The 20973-nt window shown below is 43.8% G+C and overlaps 1 protein-coding gene across 1 annotated transcript in view; it reads right to left on the minus strand.

The window, feature by feature from the left end:
* The window catches only part of ARHGEF17 (Rho guanine nucleotide exchange factor 17), a 102170-nt gene extending 90242 nt beyond the window's left edge, over positions 1 to 11928 (minus strand). The window contains exons 1-2 of the mRNA XM_042459941.1: positions 11292 to 11928; positions 5777 to 5780 (exon numbers count right to left, since the gene is read on the minus strand). The gene's annotated coding sequence lies outside the window, so the exon portion shown is untranslated. The remainder of the gene's footprint in view (positions 1 to 5776; positions 5781 to 11291) is intronic.
* Positions 11929 to 20973: the final 9045 nt, after the last annotated feature.

The following is a 20973-nucleotide window of genomic DNA, read 5'->3' on the forward strand; positions in this document are numbered from 1 at the left end:
AATAAATAAGCATTATTATTATTTTGCCCTACATGCCCTTAGGGGCCCAGGAAAGCCCCAAAGAGAGGCTGTTGGGGGCAAAAATATGATTTTATTTGTTTGAGTGGGTGCAATGGGGAGAGTATGGCCCTCCAAGGACTCCTGGGGGGCAAATGTGGCCCACCTTGTCACCTGCAATTTCCCAGCCCTGCCCTAAAGATTCCCAGTTTATTCCCTGGCAGAAGACCACAAATTGAAGCTATTTTTGCAAACCAGGCATCATTCTCTACTGGTCAGCTGTGTGATTTCCCCATAACCAAAACCTGGGGCTAGCTGAGAATCCGAACAGAAGGAGGTGGAAAATGGAAAAAGATGCCCAGTTTCACAAAAATGGAAGGGAGCTAGCATGGTGAAGTGATTTGAGCATTGGGCTAGGACTCTGGAGGTTTTGAATCCCAGTTCAAGCCATGGAAACCCACTGGGTGACTTTGGGCAAGGCACACTCTCTCAGCTTCAGAGGATGGTGATGGCAAACCCCCTCTGCAAAACTTGCCCAGAAAACCTTGCAACAGGTTCGGCTTAGAGTTGCCATAAGTTGGAAATGACTTGAAGGCACACAGCAACAAAGGGCTTTAGGCCCAGGATTACTGAAGCTTCCCAAACAGTATTTCCAAACTAGTTCCAGCACCTTGGAGAGCTCCTATAAAATCAATGACAGTGGCTCTAGTAAAACCCAGCATAGGACTTTATCATACAGAGGCAAATTGGTTAAATCTCGTGCAGAAACAGGATTTTAAAATTGGCTTTTGCGGGTTGTTTCTCAGACGCATTGGCATCACTGAGAAGTAAGGCAACATTGAATCAAATGCAATGTCGACAAAACATACTCCTTTTTCCTTTTGGGAAGTTCCCAAAAGTAAAAAGAAACGGGTTTTGTTGACTTCATGTTCGGATTAATGTCACATTATTGCTCATTGACACAAACGTCATTTGAAAAACTACCCGCTTTTGTGGGTTATTTCTAATTTCTGTTCAAGTTAACCCTGAACATCATGTGAAAGCTTTTTTTTTGGGGGGGGGGGTTCACTTCAAATCAGGTTTCTGCATGGGATCTGTCTCATGTGATAAACTCCACCCTGAATCTAAATGGTAGTTTATATTTTATAGTTTCAAAAGGACACAACTCTGACAGCTTTTTTAAAAGAAAAACTTACTCCTTATTTTCTATAGAAGAAAACTTCCCAAACTGGTAAAAAGTAGGCCCTTCTTAAAGGGGACATTTCTCTTTGTCTGACACAAGGGAGCACATGCCTCTTCCAAGATGGTCGATTCTGTAGCATGTGCTAAATGCAAACATCTCAACACAAAAAAAGGATAACCGTCCCATCATTAACTTCCAGAATCCAGACCATCTCTCCCACCACAGCAAGCCCCAATACCTCTGTTTTCCTCTGCAAGGTTCTGGGGTGCTTGTAGGGGGCAATATTTCCATTTTCTTTCCATTTCCATGTCCCTGTCCCCTGCAGTTCCTCTCAAAATGGCATCAGAAAGTAGCCATTTTGAGATGGTCTGCAGAGGACAAATGAGATATTGGGGGGGGGGCTAAGCGTGGGGTTCTGCCAGTATGGTGTAGTGGTTTGAGCATTGGGATTACGACACAAGAGACAAGGGTTTGATTTCCTGATCAGCCATGGAAATCCATTAGGTTACCTTGAGTGAATCACACACTCTCAGCCCCAGAAAACCCCATTGTAGGGTTGCCTTAAGGTCTGCATAAGTTGAAGGCACATAACAACAACAAATGGGACATTTTCTTGTGCTTTGAGGTGTTTGTGGGTCTTTCAGTGTGGCTTGGGAGGAAAGTGCCCCAGAATTGCATTTGGGGGGGCAATATTTTTGGGGGTTTAGGAGAGTGGCAGGGGGCTTCAGGGAACAGAAATGTAGATTCAAGGGAACCCACAGCCCACACTTTGCCCAAATGCCACCCTGGCATCCCATCCATCTGTCACTGCAGGAGGCAACTTGGTTTGAACAATCCAGCTTCAAAAGGGTTGCAAGAATTGCTGAAGACAGAGTTACTCAGCATCTGTCAAAAGCAATAGCAATGAGTGATCTTTTTGCTGATGACAAATGTTGCTCTGCCTGACTATTCTGCATTTCAATAATAATGAGGTTTGTGAAAGACAGCCATTACAGGAGTCCTGATATAAATACACATTTTTCCTGGAAGTCCATTAAGCCAAAGCAAATGCCAAGCTTGGTGACCTCATCCTTTTTTTTTCTCAGGGAGAGGAGCATTAAAAGGTTTCAACTTATCAAAGACAACCCCAGTTTTCCCACAAAAGTCAACACAGAGCTTGGAAAAGGTACTTTTGGGGACTCCCCCAGCCAGCAAGACCACAAACCTTACTCTTCAGGGGATTCTGGGAACTGAAGTTCAAATGAGAATTTCTGAGCTCAGCTTAGTGAGAATTGCCTGGACTTTGTGATTTTCTCTCTTTTCCTTCAAATCTTTGTTCGAAACCCATCCACTCTGCTTTTCTGTGAAGCTGCTGACCTGTAGATTCTCCTTAAGGAAGTACAGGCTAAAGTCTCCCTTATTCCAAAATCCAAAATATTCCGAAAACCAAAACTGGCACTGAGATAGTGACACCTTTTCTTTCTGATGGTTAAGTGTACACAAACTTTGTTTCATGTCCAAAACTATTAAAATATCATGTATAAAATTATGTGTATGTCTATAAGGCTATGTGTATAAGGTATCTACAAAATATAAAATTTCAGAGGATGGCAATGGCAACTCTCCTCTGAAGAAACTTGCCGAGAAAACCCCATGACAGGTTCTCCTTAGGGTCGCCATAAGTCAGAATCAACTTGAAGGCACACAAACACAACAATTACAATTTTTAAAATTGCTTTCCCTCCTTGTGTCTCCTACTGAATTCTCTTTAAAAACAATTGTGACTTTTAGAACTTTGGTTTTTGTTCTAAACTGCATGCTTGCATTATTCTTAACCTGCTTTGGGAACTGTTATTTTTGGTAAGCATCATAAAAGCTGCAAACCAACCAGGAAACAAATCTCAAAGTGGGTTTCCGGAGCTGTAGAGGCTTTGCCTCACTCCACTGCCCTTTTGAATCAAATGCCCACTTCATCTCCATCTGCTGAGGTTGCAGAAATGTGGTTCTTTATTCCTCAAAGTGTTTATTACTCCTCCCTTTGTCAAAAGCCTCCCCTATTTGTTGCAACAACAGGATGGCAGCAAAAGGCCATGGGCTAATTACATGTTATGAGAAAGACCTGGTCCCTCGTGGCAATGCCCTGATCTGATCAACTGCTCCCACGCCCACATTGACCTCACACGCACATGATGCATACAGACCACGATAACAGTAGCTCCAGAAAAACAGATTTGTGGAGGAGAGGGGCTGTGAAGAGATGGCAAAGAAGACCATTAAGCTTAATAGACTCCAGGCTAAACATGAGTCAGCCATGGGATGTGGCAGCCATGATGAATTCCAGTGTGAGGGAAAGACGGGATATCAATAATTTAAATGAAATAAATAAAATTAAATATATAAATAGCCAAAAAGGCCAATGCAATTCTAGGCGGCATCCACAAGAGTGTGGTGTCCAGATAAGAGGGAAGTAGTAGTAGTTGTGTGCCTTCAACTCGTTTCTGACTTATGACAACCCTATAATGGGGTTTTCTTGGCAAGATTTCTTTAGAGGTGGTTTGCCTCTCTAGGCTCCCCCAAGGCTGAGAGTATGTGACTTGCCCAAAGTCACCCAGTTGGTTTCATGGTTGAGCGGAGAATCGAACTCTAGTCTCCAGGGTCATAGTCCAATGCTCAAACCACTACACCACGCTGGTTGCCAGGGAAGTAGTAGTTCCTCTCTGCTTTGCTTTGGTCAGACCTCACCTGCCATACTGTGTCCAGCTATTATTATATGGTGTTTTGCAAATAAAAGAACTATAAAACAGTTCCCTGACCTAGAACTAACAATCTAATTAAGAAATGACCAAAAAAAAAAAGGAAAGGGGATGGCAATGTGAAAGGGGATTAAGTCCAGTAGATACTATTTCTTCTTCTCCCTTTCTGATGCCTGGGCAATGGCAGTTGGAATGGAGGGAAGGACTTTCATCTCCTGCTGGAGTTTGGGATGATGGAGCATTGCCAGCTTCCTCTCTCCCTCCAATGCCAGGGCAGTGGCAGCTGGGAAGGAGGGAAGGACTTTCATCTCCTACTAGGCCTTGGCATGATGGAGCTGTGCCAGCTTTCTCTCTCCCTCCAATGCCAGGGCAGTGGCAATTGGGATGGAGGGAATACATTACATCTGCTGCTGAGCCTGGGCATGATGGAACTGTGCCAGCTTCCTCTCTCCCTCTGATGCCAGGACAGTGGCAGTTGGGATGGAAGGAAGGGCTTTCATCTTCTGTTGGGTCTTGGCATGATAGAGCTGTGCCAGTGTCTTCTCTTCCTCCAATGCCAGGGCAGTTCTGGGCACCCCTGTTCAAGACTGATTTTAAGAAGCTGGAATGTATCCAGAAAGACAAGGAAGATGGCGAAAGCTCTGGAAACTAAACCTTATGAAGAACAACTGAGGGAGCTGGGTATGGTTAGCTTGGAGAATAGGAGACGGAGAACATGACTGCCATCTTCAAATATTTGAAGAGACGTCATGGAGAAGATGGAATGAGCTTGTTTTCTGCTGCTCCAGAGACTAGGAGACAAACCAACGGATTCAAATTGCAAGGAAAAAAATATCCCATCTTAATTCCTTCAGTGGAAGTCTTCATAGAGAGGACAGATAGCCATCTCCCTCGAATGCTTAGAATAAGTGCTTCCTCCATGAAAGGTGCTAAACTATCACAGTCTGGTTGGACAAATTAAAGGGTGTAAATACAGAAATTAATCTGTAACTATTTAGTTCGAATGGTTTGTTGGCTGATAATTCTTTACAACTTGTGCATAGGTCTGTGGTTGAAGACTACATTTCCCAGAATCCTGTGCACCTCTTCTGCCACATCTTTAGCTCCCAGGTCTTTCTTCCATGACAGTGTGTGTGTGTGTGTGTGTGTGTATTCTCCCGCATTAGAAAGTGGTGGGTGTATTTTTTCCAAAGATCCTAATGTATGTGGGCATGCAGTATATGCATCGGTGGGATGTCATCTCTCAGATTTGGCAAGCATAAAAAGTATAAAAATACATACAATCGTGGCAAAGGATTTTAGAGCTAAATAGGACAGCTGGTATAAAAAAGGCAGGGGCAACAGCACCTGTTTTATGGTCCAATTTACTGCCCTTCAGACTGTGCATGGACTGCCAAAAATCCAAAACAGGAAAAGCAGATTTCTAATTTTCAAAATGCTAAATAATGCAGGGACGTTCTGAAACCTGTTTGAAAGGTGAATTGCTCCTTCTGGAGGTTGCCAGGAAAAACAATTTATCCCTTTCTTAGGAGACAAAAAAGGGGAGATGATTTGGAAGGACTGGAGAGGCCTTAAAAGGGCCACAAGCAGTGCTACCTTTATTGGGTATGCTTTAGAGATGACCCTGCATAACAGCTCTATTCTCTTTGTCTTCCAGGCAGAAGCTAAGGAAAGAAACAGGGATCCCCTCCTGCAAGATCCCAGCGCTTTCTTGCTTGTAGTAAGGAACCTTTTTCTCAGCTTTTGGGAGTACATCACACGTTGGACTAGTAGCTGTTGTGTGCCTTCAAGGCGTTCATGACTTCTGGAGATCCCAAAACAGGGTTTACTGGGCAAGCTTTGCTCAGAGGGGGTTTGCCTTTGCTATCCTCTGAGGCTGAGAGAGTGGTGACTTGCCTCACCTAGAAGGTTTCCATGGCTGGGATTTGAATCCGGGTCCCTCAGATTCGTGGCCCAACATTTAAACTACTGCACTGTGCTGGCACTGGAGTAGATGATGACCATAAAATTAACAGTCAGGGGCCGAGAAGGTGTTTATTTGTTTTTTTTGGAAAGGGGGCTCAGGAAAATCTCGGAGGGACAGAAAAAATAATAGTGGATCGTCCTGATGACCCTTACATGGATCTTCCATTTACTGTGGCATTGATCTGTCACTGAGTCCCAGTTGAGGGAATTTTGCCTTCACTCTTGGCTCATGAATGGAGAGTCAACATGCTGAATGAGAGGGACATTTAGGCTTAGGTCCAATTTGCACGGTGCATCTACAATGTAGAAATAATACAGTTTGACACCACTTTGTCTGCTATGGCTCCATACTACAGAATCCTGGGATTTGTAGTTTGGTGAGGCAGCAGCACCCTTTGGCAGAGAAGGCTAACCGCCTTGCAAAACTACAAATCCCAGGATTAATTTCATAGGATGGCACTACAGCACTTAAAGAGGTGTCAAACTGCCTTATTTCTACAGTGCAGATGCACTCTTATAGTTTCAACTGGTGTAGACTGACTGAATCAATGGCACTTACATCAGAATGGACATACCTTCCAGCAACTGATTCAGTAGGTGGACAATCAGGGAGCTACCAACTTTGGTAGGAATTGCCAAGATCTCTTCAAAATTTAGAAAAGCTACCTTTTTGGACTGCAATTCCCAGAATCCCTTAGCTAGCATGGTCATCAAAGGGTTGTTCTGGCTTGTGGTGGATCTTTCCCCATCTCCTCAGCTGAAGGATAGTGATGTGCATTGTGCACTACCTGCCTCTGTGTTTGTCTGGGAGAGAAGGAGTGGTGATGTTCAGAAATAAAATACCACTGATGCACCAAAGTCACATGTTGTGAGTTCGATCCTGCAGTGCTCCAGGTCAGCTCAGCCTTCCATCCTTTTGTAGGTCAGTAAAATGAGTACACAGATTGTTGGGGGCAATTGGCTAAGACACTGTAAACAACTGAGGGAGTGCTTAGCACTATAAAGTGGTATAGAAATGTAAATGCTATTGCTATTGTCATCATCACCAACCTCCATTATTCCTTCTGTTCCTTTAAGATTTTCCTGATCTCCCTTTCCAAAAAAAACCTCCTCAGTCCCTCTGACCATTAGTTTTATGGTAACTGACTACTCCAGTGCCAGTGTGGTGTAGTGGTTTAAATGTTGGACCAGGAATTTGGGAGACCAGGATTTGAACCCCTGTTCAGTCATGTAAACCCTCTGGGTAGCTTCGGGGCTTCCAGCGGTAATATTTAGGGACCCCTTAAGCCATCTTAATGATTCTACCATTCTTCTCTTGCAGTGCGAAGCTGCAGGATGTAGATTGGGTGTCCCCTCTGTTGTGGGTCTTGCACAGAATCATAGAGCTGAAAAGAATGCAAGGGCCGTTAAGTCCACCTGCTGTGATGCAGGAACACACAGCTAATGCACTTCTGAGAGATGGTTGTACAACTTCCACTTACAGAGCTCCAAAGAAGGAGAGTCTACAATCTTCTCTCTATCTATCACAGGGTTTTCTTGGTCAGATTTGTTCAGAGCGGTTTTGCCATGGCCTTCCTCTGAGGCTGAGAGAGTGTGATTCACTCAAGGTCATCCAGTGGGTTTCTATGGCTGAGCAGGGATTCATGCTCTGGTCACCAGAGTCACTCAGTCATAGTGCGGCACTCAAACCACTATGCCATGCTGTCTACTCACAAGGAAATCCAAGTACAGTGGGCTCTTGGTATCTGCTGGAGTTTGGTTCCAGGACCCTCCGTGGATACCAAAATCCATGGATGCTCAAGTCCCATTAAATGAAACGAATAGTAAAATAGTGCCCCTTAGATAAAATGACAAAATCAAGGCTTGCTTATTGATTATTTAGAATTGACATATTCTAAAAACATTTCAAGCCATTAATGCTTTAATATGTGGATAAAAAAATTGATGGATATGGAGGGCCAACTGTAATTTCAATTAGTTTAATAGAACTGTCCCCCCCCCCCATGTTTGTTGTTGATGTGTGCCTTCAAGTGATTTTTGACTTATGGAGACCCTAAGGTGAACCTATCACAGGGTTTTCTTGGCAGGTTTCTTCAAAGGAAGTTTGCCATTGCCATCTTCTGAGGCTGAGAGAGTGTGACTTGCCCAAGGGGGTTTTCATGTTCGAGAGGGGAATCAAACCCTGATCTCCAGAGTCGTAGTCCAACACTCAAGGCACTACACTATGCCGGCTCTGCATGCATGTTTAGTGTTGAACTGTTAATATGGAATATGTCAATACCTCCAAATTTACACTTTCATCCATGGATTTCACTCTCTCTGTGTGTGTTTTTAAATCCAGATTCCACAGGAAAAGAACAGCTTGCTAGTTTGGGCGGACAGCAACATATTGGAGATCGAACTGAAAGAAATCTCCAGCTATAACTACAAAAAGAACAGCAGCGAGTAAGTCTGCAGAGATGCACAAAGGAGCTTCTGTGAGGTTGGAACCATGATCATTCCCTTCCCTCTTGCAAGGCATTAGGAGTGAGTGGCCTTTTTCTAGGGCTTGAGAGCCACTTCAGGGGTTTTAAAGCCCTTCAACCCCCCCCCCCCTTGCGGATGTCTCAGGCTGGTAAAAGGTGAGGCTGAGATGCTCACACCCATTTGCACACACATACAATCCCATTTTGAGATACCCCTCCATTTGCAAGAAGATCAGGCCAAAAGGCCTTTGTTGTTCTGTGATTTCAAGTAGTTTCTGACTTATGGTGATCCTAAAACGAACCTATCGTGGGGTTTTCTTGGCACGTTCCTGCCATGGCCATCCTCTGAGGCTGAGAGAGTATAACTTGCCCAAGGTCACTCAGTGAGTTTCATGGCCAAGCCAGAATTTGAACCCTGGTCTACACGAATTCTAGTCCAGTTCTCAAACTGCTAAACCACACTGGCCCCTAGGCCTACTTGGATCTAATCTGGACTGCAGAAATAATGCAGTTTGACACCACTTTAACTTGCATGGCTCAATGTGGTGGAAGTATAAGATTCATAGTTATGACTGATTTAGTTTTCTCTGTCAGAGCGCTCTGGTGCCCCTCCTAACTACAAATCTTGGAATTGCATAGAATGGAGCTATGGCAAGTTCCTCCTGGAACTTAAAACCATAAGAGCTTTTCCATGTCCTACCTTTTGGGGCAGCAAAGCTGGGTTATTTAACATGGGGAATGTTGTCATCCCTCCATATTCTCTTCACCAAGTTTAACATGCCCTCTCCAAATATGTTTCATTCTCCATACCTCTTATCGTCCTTATTGCCATTTTCTGAACCTGACTACATTTTTTTCTAAAATGAGGCATCCAGAACTGACCAAAGTTCTGGATACAGTCCACTGGCAAAGTGTACACTGCCAAGCTTACCCCAAATGCACAGTTTCCCCTTTTTGCTGCTGGCAAAAGCACAAAGGATGCTTTATAAAAAGAGAAGTCTTGATGGATTAGTCCAATGGTCCATCAAATCCAAACCCTTTGACCACGCAGGAAGACCCAAACCATGCACCCCCTACAGTCCATGCACCCCCAACCAGCCTAAATTAAAGATTTCTCTAGTGACCAACAAGAAGCTAATGGGAACCAGCCTGCCAAGCTCACCCCCAATGCTCACTGTTTCCTCTTTTGTAACTGATAGTGAGAAGTAAATTCTACTCCAGCCTTTGAATGGAAGATCCACTGATCAGTTGGTCCAACTAGATGTCTAATTTAGGAAGGAGGGAACAATGGGACTTATTTTATATTGCATGAATTTCATTATTGCTGTAAACCGCCTCAATGCTATGGCGAGGCAGGATAGAAATAAATTATTATTATTATTATTATTATTATTATTATTATTATTATTATTATTATTATCTCTATTTAATTCTATTTAATTAGAATTTAATTTTAATGCTAATTTACAATGTTCAATGCAGCTCAAGTCAGAGTGCTTCAAAATCCTGGCTATGGGTCATGCCCACCACCAGCAAAGCTAAAATTAATTCATCCCTTGCTTGTCCTTTCTGGAATCCCTGGCAAAAGACCAAGGCCTGAGTCAGCCTAGGGAAAAATGGAGCCCTGAAAAGAAATCCCTTTGGATTTCCTAATTCTTCTGGGTTTGCCAGGAATCGCAAGCAGACCCTAGCAGCCAGAATAATTTTTAAAATAAATAAATTCGGGAACCTCCCTCAACAGGAACCTCCTGGCCTTGTTTATTTCCCCTTCGGTGGAGTCGCTGTAAATGGAATTTGGAAATATCTGAAAACCACGCAAATATGCTGCTGAGAATTTCATATAGCAAATCCCCCATTATTTCAGCATCCAACCCAATACAATATTGCAACAGTCCAGACCGAAGCAGCAACAGAACCCAACAAGATGACTCCTTGGACAAGATAAATTGAAAGTACGATTGATTTGGACAGAATAGTGAAGGGGAGGTTCTTATTCTCCTTCTTAGGAGAGTTTTACAGGAGGAACAAAGATCATTTTAACAGGTTGCAATAACAGAAAGATATGGCTGATAAATCAGATTAAATTACTTGGGAAAGCAGAGGGATCTTGTATATGTGCCTTTATAGGCCACCAATGTGTAAATCTGGATCTAGCAGAGCAAAATCCATTTGTAGATGAATTCAAATGAAATTACCTTCACAATAATCTCCTGGAGTTGTTTTTTTAAAAGCAATTTTCCTGTTCCAAAGGGACAATGGAGGTTTATATTTTGGGGGGCCGGGGGGTACTGAATCTGCTCTGGGCCCTAGTACAAAGGAAGCGCTCCAGATTGCTGGAGGTACTTTGGAAGGAGATAGCAGTTCAGCACCTGGAACAGCTCCATGGAAGTTTGGACAAAACAATGGAGCGGATTTCACCACTCCTCTGTGATGGCAGCCACCTGCCTCCATTGCAAAGAGAAATGCCAGGAAACCACCCCCTCAATCCGGAGGGAGCCCAACAGGTGAGGACCTGTGGCTGTGTGCCACAGCAACACCTTCTCTCAACAGGCAACCAGCCACAACCTGTGTCAGAAAAAACAGCATCAACACCTTCTCTTTCGGCCTGACCCACCTACTCCTCCATTCCACCATTCCACCATGGCATGACCCCGCCATCCCTGTGGGAAAGATAACTGTCTCCCCTGCTAACAAGGATGCCTCGGAAAAACACGCAGAATAGCCTGCCCAGGCACATGTCCACCCATGTGGGGTGCCCATGTGCCAATGGTGCACTGAAATGGCTACTGTGCTCCTCATGGGGCCATGCATTGTCATCCTCCAAAGAACACCACCCACCATTCCTCCAAAACAGATCCAGAACCATCTCCCCCCCCCCCCACATGCACATTTCACTTCCCTCTGGTCCACCTTCCTTCCCCAACCCGAACCACCCCCGTGCCACATCACCTCGGTGGTGCCATTCCTGGTGGGGCTGCTGCTATTTTTCTCCTGGGTCTCTTCGGTGGCCCCCCCAGCCAAGGATGGGGGGCTCAGGGTGTTATCAGCAGCATCCCCAAGTTCTCGCATGTCTTCCAATGCGATGGTGAACTGGGCAAGTGTCCTGACCATTTGCAGCATGCGGTTCCTGGGGAGTGGGGAGATGCCCGTCCGAGAATGGCACCGATTCACCCAAGAAAAAATACAAATAGAACAAGAACAATCTCTCTGTTTCTGCCTACACAATGAAAGGAGAAAATATATACACATATATTCCTCAAGGGGTGTGGATAGATCCTCTTTCCTCTGTTGTCTTTCTCTTGGTGCTATTGTCCTTCAGCGCCTCTCCCGGTCTTTTCGGCTTTTCTTTCCAGATATATAAGCAAAAGGGCAATTATTCCCTAGCAGGTGTAACAGCCTCTTTGCATCACGGTGGCTGCTATTATGAAGCATAGAGCAGGCAAGAGCAATCGTTGCCCGAGCGCGAGGAAAAAGATTTGAGATGGAGGCTGTGCATTGTCGTGGAAACAACTAAGGCACATATGCACACAGTGGGCACAAGCGCACAACATGCCCCCCCCCAGCACCTGCTTCTGGAACCAGATTTAAAGCCAGGCCCTGGCAAATTCACAGCATGGGATGGGAAGGAGGAATGATCTCTGGCAGAGCTGAAATTGCATCCCAAACATGATTTTTATTATAGGCTAATAGGAAGAAAAGTGTCTCATTTGAGATGTGGTGCTGGAGGAGAGTTCTACAGATACTGTGGATTGTTAAAAAGACAAATAAATGGCTCCTTGACCAGAGATCTTTGATTTCAAGGATGACAGATGCTATTGAACTGCTCTCCCTAATTGCCTCCAAAGGGATCTGGAATCAAAGCCTGAGGATGCAAACCATGTAAATATTAATGCAGTAAACCCCTCGAGCCCACCTAGTAACACCTCTGTTCCAAGGGCAATGTAACTGCTGCCACCAGATTTTTCCAGGCAGTTACATCATAGTTTTTTGTGGGTTTTTTAGGTTATGTGGCCATGTTCTAGAAGAGTTTATAGCCTGAAAAACCCACAAAAAACTATGGATGCCAGCCATGAAAGCCTTCGACTTCACAGTTACATCATACCCTCCCATATTTCACAGAAGAGAACTAGGGCAGGTGTGGCCAGTGGTATCACTAGGGTTGGTGCTACCCGGTGTAGTAACTCATCCTTGACCTCCTCTCATAGCACGCCATACAGAATCCTTAGTCATATTTTTCATACCAATCTTAGTCGTAAATTGTATTTCCCTGGATGTAATGGCGATAGCTGTGACACAGCTTGCAAAATTAAAATACAGGGCTCCCCCGGGTTACGAAATTAATTCGTTCCGCGGCGCCATTCGTAACCCGAAAAGCATTCGCAAGCCGAAGCCCCATAGGCGCTAATAGCGAAAGCCGCGATTTGGTGCGAAAAAGCGCCGAAAAGCACCAAAATTTTTTTCGTAACCCGAAATAACCTTCGTAACCCGGAACAGTTTTTTTTTATGGATTTTATTCGTAACCCGGAAATTTCGTAACGCGGCGCATTCGTATCCCGGGGTACCAGTGTATTTAAATTACCGTATCCTATGCACTGCCTGAATGTATTTATATGTACATAGTTGCATGTGGCTAAAAAGTGAAAAATTGGTAAGATATGATGTTTTTAAAGAAAATTCCAAAAAAGCAAAATTTAAAAGAAATCATGAGGCCTTGTATTTTTCTAACTGCCAAACCTCATCCCATTCTTTCCTTCTTTTCCACTGAGCAACAGGGTTTTAAAGGGATTTGGGCAAATGCCACAACCCATTTCTGCCCAAAGGTAGACATTTGGGGAACAGGGTGTCATCCCCATTAAATTGTCACCCAGTATGGTCTTCACCCCCTAGTAAAGCCCCTGGGTCTGGTCAAGCAACATCACCATGTGGTCAAGATGACAAAAAGGTATTAATGAAGAAGAACAGACAAGCTAGGAGAGACTGCAGCAGTTTGCTTTTGCTTGAGCCTTCTGGGAAGGAGATCCCCTGCTTTCTTCCCTCCACCGCTGAGTTAATAAGAGTGCAACTCCAAGGGGGAAAGTGGGAGGAAAAAGTAACTGTGACATTTATACAACAGATAAATGCCCTCCATTACTGCATGCCTAATTTTGCAAAAGCTTTACTGGTTGAAACTTCCATAAACGCTTTAGAGCCCCAAATATTTTTTAATTTATTTTATATTTATTTATTTAGGTATTTATATCCCGCCCTTCAGCCCTAATGGCTCTCAGGGCAGCTTACAATTATTATTTTTAATCAGACAGTTCCCTGCCCTCAGGCTTACAATCTAAAAGACACGAAACAAAAGGAGAAGGGAATGGTGTAGGGAAAGGGGATGAGGTCCAGTGGTTCTTCTCTTCCTCTGAGGCCTGGACCAAGGCAGATGGATTGGAGGGAGGGCTCTTCCTTCTTCCAGGCTAGTCCTGATGGAGCTGGAGCTGCCTGGTGAACTCCCTCTCAGGCCAGCAGATGGAAGTTATGGAGAGTGGAGTCTCCTTCCTCTCGGGCCGGTGGATGGCAGTCAGGCCGGTGGATGGCAGTTGTGGTTATGTGCCCTCACATCAATTCTAATTTATGGTGACATGGGGGTTTCTTGACCTGATTTATTCTGAGGAGGCTTGCCATTGTGTTCCTCTTAGGCTGAGAGAGTGCCACTTACCCATACGGGTTTCCATGCTTGAACAGGAATGTGAGCTCTGATCTGCTGCCACACAGAAGAAATAAAGCAGTTTGACACGATATGACTCAATGCTATGGAATTCTGGGATTAGTGGTTATGTAGCTTTCTTTATCAGAGAGCTCTGGTGCTCCACCAAATGACAAATCCCAGAATTCCATAGTATTCAGCCACAGAAGTTATGGTAGTGTCAAACTGCTTTATTTCTGCATTGCAGCTTCAGCTCTGGTCTCCTGGAGTCAGCAGTCAACCCGCTACACCATACTGTCTCTTCCCAATAGATGTGCCAGAAATGGTTTCTGCTCAGCCCCATCCAACCAGTGTTGTGTGAGCGATCCTGTGCTTGGCCGCTTTGGCTAGCTGACCATGCTGGGAGCCAATGGAGGTGGGTAACTCCATCTGCAGAGGAAATGGAGAACTAAACATCTCCCCAAGCACTGGCTAATATGCCAGCTAATTAGCACCAAATAATCTGTTTTAAACTGGAAAATTCCTTCCTAACTTCTGCTACAGATTACCTGCCATCCTTTGAGCATGGACCATGATTTATTCACTGCAGGGGTGAGGAACAGCAATGGCAGGATTCCACTTCTCATGGTCCTTCACCATTTGGTGATGCTGGCTAGGGCAAATGGGATCTGAGGGTCCGTGTCTCACAAATCAGAAGTTATTTAGCATTTTTAAAAGGATAATCTGGGTGCAAAATTTCGAATTTGCCAGAGCCAGGGATCTAACTATGGGCAGCATTGCAGAGTCACTAGGCTAGGGCCAATTTCTGCCCACTGCAGAAATAACCTACTTTAACTGCCTGGCTCAGTGCTAGAGAATCCTAGGCATTGTAGTTTCTTGTGGCACCAGAGCTCGACAGAGAAAGCTAAATGTCTCACATAACTCCAGTTTCCAGAATTCCCTAGAATTGAGCCAGGACAGTTAAACTGGTTTCAGACTGGATTATTTCTGCAGCATGTTTTGGACCTAAACCAGACTTTTGATTCTGAGTGCATCTCCACTGCAGAAATAATGCAGTTTGATGCCACTTTAATGGCCATAGTGCCATCCTACAGAATCCTGGGATGTGGAGTTTTGTGAGGCACCAGCCCTCTTTGGCAGAGAAGGCAAAAGACCTTGTCCAACTACAAATCGCAGGATTCCACAGGATGGAGATAGGGCACTTAATAGTGGCCTCAAACTGCATGGATTCTACAGTGTAGATTTCAGTTCCACTACTTTTTCTACTGTTGGACTGCAATTCCTTTAAAAGAAGGCAAATATATGTTCATGAGTAATACCAATTCTACTGGAGTGAAATGCTAGTGCAAGACAAAATGAAAAGCCGGCACACTGACTTGCCTTGCACCCACCTAATGTGGGAAGGCAGGAGACAGCCCTAAACTGTTGACTTACCTAATGCATAGTTCTCTCTTTTAGTTGCTATGCTACATGGTCCTTTGCTGTAGCAGACAATATAGAACCACTGAAAACTCTTCAGGGGCTTTCAAAGAGTCACTTAGCCTCTCGCCTGGCATCTTTGTTGTCTCATGCTCTCGTTCTCAGATCGCTTTAAAGGTGGGAGAATGCACAACCATTGCGACCATTCTCAGCACTGTGTTCAAAAGTCTGCTGTTGCACCCCTCCTGTGAAAATACCCCTAACTTTTAAATAAAAACCCAAGCAAACTCCCCACCTGCCTATGACTTGCTGCTGGCCTAAGCATAAAGCATGGGGAAATTAGTTTTTATTATTTGCAAGCTATTGTGGACTGCGATGCTTACCAAACATTCATTTTTTGCTCTCTGCCTGTAACGGCTTTAGAAGAGGCAAAAATCCACAGGTATAAATGTTAAGGAAAAAGCAACATGGGACATACAGTGAGTGAAATAAAACATGTATGTGAGAGTCAGGGTGACTCAGCAAAAGCAATTAGAAGCCACACAGGTGTAAAAGGTAATGTAATTAACAAGTACAAAATGCCAAGGACAGAAGTGTAAAGTGGATAATTGAACACACCTGAGAATTGTTAAAGTGGACAAGGCTGAGATGATGAAATCACTAATTGTGGGATGAACCAAGAGAATCAATGAAAATGGTTGTACACGCCCACTGGGTGGAAACAGACAAGAGTGGGTGGTGTTTTGCAATGACTATAATAATGGCTATGAATCCCAATGTATTTTGTGGGTAGTAGTTGTGGATAGTATTGGATAGTTTTGGAGCTGTATATAGTAGAATAAAGTAGATCTTTTATATAAGACTACTGAGTTGTCTGGTGTCTTGGGTGAAGCTACAAGAGCCAGCAGGATCCTGGAGAAGGGTGAAGACTTCTGTGGAAGCAAGAGCGAGAAGGCTTGGAGAGTTTGTCAGGGTCTTCAGCCTATTCTCTGTAACTCTGCTGCTTTTGAGCAAAGCTTTAACCACTGGCCAAAACTGGTCAGCGCCGGTGCGTAACAAGGTGGTGAGTTCGAGCCAGAGGTGAAGAGCTACAACTCCCATCATCCCTGACAATAAAACCATTCCAAGCATGTAGGAAAAAGCTTCAGCTAAAATAACTTAAAGGCACTAGATCCCATCTGATTTTGGAAACTAAGATGGGTCAGTCCAGGCTAGTAAAGTTTGCCCTGTGTATCCACAGATTCTGAATCCATAAAGCATTCAACCACCCACAGCTTGAATATTATATATATATATATATATATATATATATATATATATACTATGATTCTCTCAAGCACTCAGTGTATAAGACAGTCAGCCAAAAAGCAAACCTTGATTTTGCCATTTTATATAAGGGACACCATTTATTGCACCATTGTATATAATGGGACTTGGGCATCCATGAATTTTGAGATTCTCAGGGGATCTTGGGACCAAATCCTAGTGGATACCAAGGGCCCACTGTACTTGGATAAGAGACCACCAATTAATACCAGGTGTATTTCAGAGGAAGGGCCTGGCAAACCTTTGTTAATGTGTGCCTTCAAGTTGTTTCCAACTTGTGACGACTCTAAATCATGGGGTTTTCTTGGCAAGTTTCTTCAGAGGGTGGTTTGCCATTACCTTTGAGGCCAAGAGAGTGTGACTTGCCCAAGGTGGGTTAACATGACCAAGCTGGGATTCGAACCCTGGTCTCCAGAGTTGTATTCCAGTGCTCAAATCACAATGTCACTCCAACTGGCAAAACTATTCCTTGCCTAAGAAAACCCTAGGAAATTCATAGGGTCACCATAAATTGACAGGTGACTTGAAGGCACTTATTTCTTTCCTGAATGTAAGAACGAATATAGGTATACCTCAGTTAACAGCTCAGTGTATTCCTGGGCATGACTTCTTTAACAGAAACTTTGCTACCAGAGGTAGATACAAATGGAAAGAAAGAGGAACAGGTTCTCCATACATAACAAAAAAAGCTGAAAGATTTAGAATTCTCCGCCAGTTAATTTTACTTAAATTTTAAGTAACGTCTCCGCTGCTTTTTTGACGTGCAGCTCCTGAACCTTCCAAATAGGACTACCACTGAGGATCATCATTTGAAAAAGTAACTTTTCCAAGTCCTAGGTCTTTTCCCACCCTGCCTCTCCCTTTCATCCCGATTTCCTACGTTATTACTTTTTAGGCAAGATTTGACTCCTATTTGTTCCAGTAGGTGGAAGCAGAGGAAAAAGGAATGAGAGACAGATATAAGCTACTTATAAATATATATTAAGTGGTTTTCTTCACATCAACAAAGGAGGGGGGGAGATTATGCAATGAACTTCAGAACCGTTAGTAGGGAAAGAGTAGGTGTGTTTCCCCTGTGAGGACAGAATATGAATAGGGTGGGCCTGGAGTTGCTACAAAAATAGTACAGCCAGCCTTCCTTATCCACAATTTTTTTATCCATGGATTCAAGCATCCATGGCTTGAAAATAGTCCCCAAAAGTGTAAATTCCAAATAGCAAAACTTAATCTTCCATTTTATATAAGGGACACCATTTCGCTCTGCCACTGTATTTAATGGGACTTGAGCATCCACGGATTTTGTTATCCACAGGGGTCCTGGAAACAAACCCCAGCGGATACCAAGGGCTGACTGTCTTATACACTGAGTGCTTGAGAGAATCATAGTGTTGGAAGGGACCTCAAAGGTCATCTAATCCAACCACCTACGGTTCCCCTATTGTACTTTATTTTCACATTTATTTTTTTATTTTGCCCTATATTTAGATTACAAAAGTGGCTTCAAATAATACCAGGAAACTAGCCGCTGTCCTCAGCTTTATAACGTAAAAGACAAGTCATACAATGCAAAACAGATGAGGGAAGAAGAAAAAAGGCAAGCTCAAGACACACATTCTTTAATTACAGGTTTTCTAACAACCATCCGAAATGGAAAACTATGGGTAATTAATGGAATTGTTAGAAGAAAAGAGAAGTTATTTCCTGAAGCATTTCCCACAGCTGTGAAAAGCCCTCCTCCTTTTGCTTCTCATAGGCAACAAGTAAAACCATTTTTATTCAGCAAATTGCCTTTAAATATATATATTTAACAACCTTAAGTATGGTAAGCTCTCTGATTTTAACTGCATTATTATCAGCTGGTTATCCTAGTTGTATTTATGGCAACTCTAAGGCAACGATATCACAGGGCTTTCCTGGAAAGATTTAATATAGGAGCTTTGTGTTTTTCTTCCTCTGAGGCTGAGAGAGTGTGACTTGACAAAAGTCACCCAGTGGCTTTTTTGGACTGAGCAGGGATTCAAACCCGGTTCTCCTAGATGACGAATCCAACATCAAAACCACAACATCATGCTGGCTTCCATATTTATGAGTCTTTGAGTTGACTTCAACTTCTGACAACCCTCTCCTGGGGTTTTCTTGGCAAGATTTCTTACTGGGAGGTTTTCTATTGCTTTTCTCTGAAGCTGAGAGCGTGTGATTTACCCAAGATTATCCCATGTGTTTCCATGGCCAAGTGAGGATTCAAACTCCTACCTCCCAGAGTCGAAGTCCAACAGGCCATTCACTACACCACGCTTTTGGTTGTTTAGCTGTATTTATATTTCTAACTCATCTTGAATGAAAGGGATCTTGGATGAAACAGATTTTCTAGACCCATTTCAAACCGGCTTCCGGGCGGGCTATGGAGTTGAGACTGCCATGGTCGCCAGTCAATGAACTCCGTCTGGACATGGACAGGGGAAGCGTGTCCCTGTTAGTGCTTTTGGACATCTCAGCAGCTTTCGATACCATTGACCATGGTATCCTTCTGGAATGTCTGAGGGAGTTAGGAATCGGGGGCACTGCGTTCCAGTGGTTCCGTTCCTACCTCTCGGGTAGATTCCAGATGGTGCAGCTGGGGGACGTGTGCTCTGATAAGAGGGCACTTACATCTGGTGTCCCTCAAGGAGCCATTCTGTCCCCCATGCTATTCAACATTTACATGAAACCGCTGGGAGAGATCATCCGGAGACCCGGGGTGCGGTGTTATCAGTACGCTGATGACACCCAAATATACTTCTCTGTGTCTCCGACTGATGCAGTGACTAGCGATGGCATCTCTCCTCTAAATGCCTGCTTGGAGTCAGTAATGGGCTGGATGAGGGGAAACAAACTCAGTTTGAATCCAGAGAAAACGGAAGTACTAGTGATAGGCTCCCCTGGCCTGGGAAAGGAAATTTGTCCACCTGTCTTGAATGAGGTCACGCTCCCCCTAAAGGACTCAGTTTGCAGTCTGGGGGTGCTTTTGGACTCATTGCTCCACCTGACTTCTCAGGTGGATGCGACGGTCAGAAGCGCCTGTTATCAGCTTCGGCTGATATGTCAGCTGCGACCCTACCTAGGCCAGAGGGACTTTGAAACAGTGGTACATGCTCTGGTAACCTCTCGATTGGATTTCTGTAATGCTCTCTACATGGGGCAACCCTTGTACCAAACCTGGAAGCTTCAATTAGTACAGACCATGGCAGCAAGGCTGGTCACTGGATGTTCCAGGGCTAACCATATAACACCTATTCTGCAAGATCTACACTGGCTGCCCATTCGCTTCCGAGCACAATACAAGGTGTTGGTTATTACCTATAAAGCCCTAAATGGCTTGGGCCCAGGGTACTTGGAGGACCGCCTCTCCCCGTACAATCCGCCCCACACTCTCAGGTCGATCAGGAAGCATTTGTTGAGGGTCTCGAAGGACGAGATATACATCGACCCACAAAGGGCATTCTCCATCTCAGCCCCGCAGATTTGGAACACCCTCCCTGCGAGCTCCGTTCCGTCCCTCCCTAGACCTTTTTTAGAAAGAAACTCAAGACTTTTTTTTTCACGCAAGCTTTTCCCCATGTATCCTGATATTGTTTTCCCTCGATTGCACATTGTTTTATCCAGCTAGTTTGTATTGGGTTTTAATAGTTGTTGGTTTTAATACTTTTAATTGTAATTTTGTAGTTTTATCATTTGATTATGGTTGTAATATGTTATGTTTTATTTAATTGATTGTTTTGTTCTGTCGTACACCGCTTTGATCTATTTTGGAAAAAGCGGTCTATAAATAACTGTATTTTTTATTATTATTATTATTATTATATTAAAATGGTACAGAACCTTTTAATAATATGCAGGAAAACTACGCAAACGCAGGAACCCAAGCACATCTTTTTCTTACTTATTACACCCGCATCATAAACTTCCACTCTAAGAATGGACCCACAGCCACTATAGTGTTCCATATCACAATTTGGGTGCATGTACACTGCAGAATAACACATTTGAGATCATTTCAACTATTCTAGTTCCATCCTACAGAATCCTGATTTTTGTCCTGCAAGCACTCTTTGGCGAAAGGGCTAAAGACCTTGCAAAGTTGCAAATCCTAGAATTCCATAGGCTGGAGCCAACAGCTCTAAAAAGTAGTATCAATTGCATATTTATTACAGTGTAGATGCACTC

Source organism: Sceloporus undulatus, chromosome 3 (assembly GCF_019175285.1).
Source record: "Sceloporus undulatus isolate JIND9_A2432 ecotype Alabama chromosome 3, SceUnd_v1.1, whole genome shotgun sequence".
NCBI classification, from domain to species: Eukaryota; Metazoa; Chordata; class Lepidosauria; order Squamata; family Phrynosomatidae; genus Sceloporus; species Sceloporus undulatus.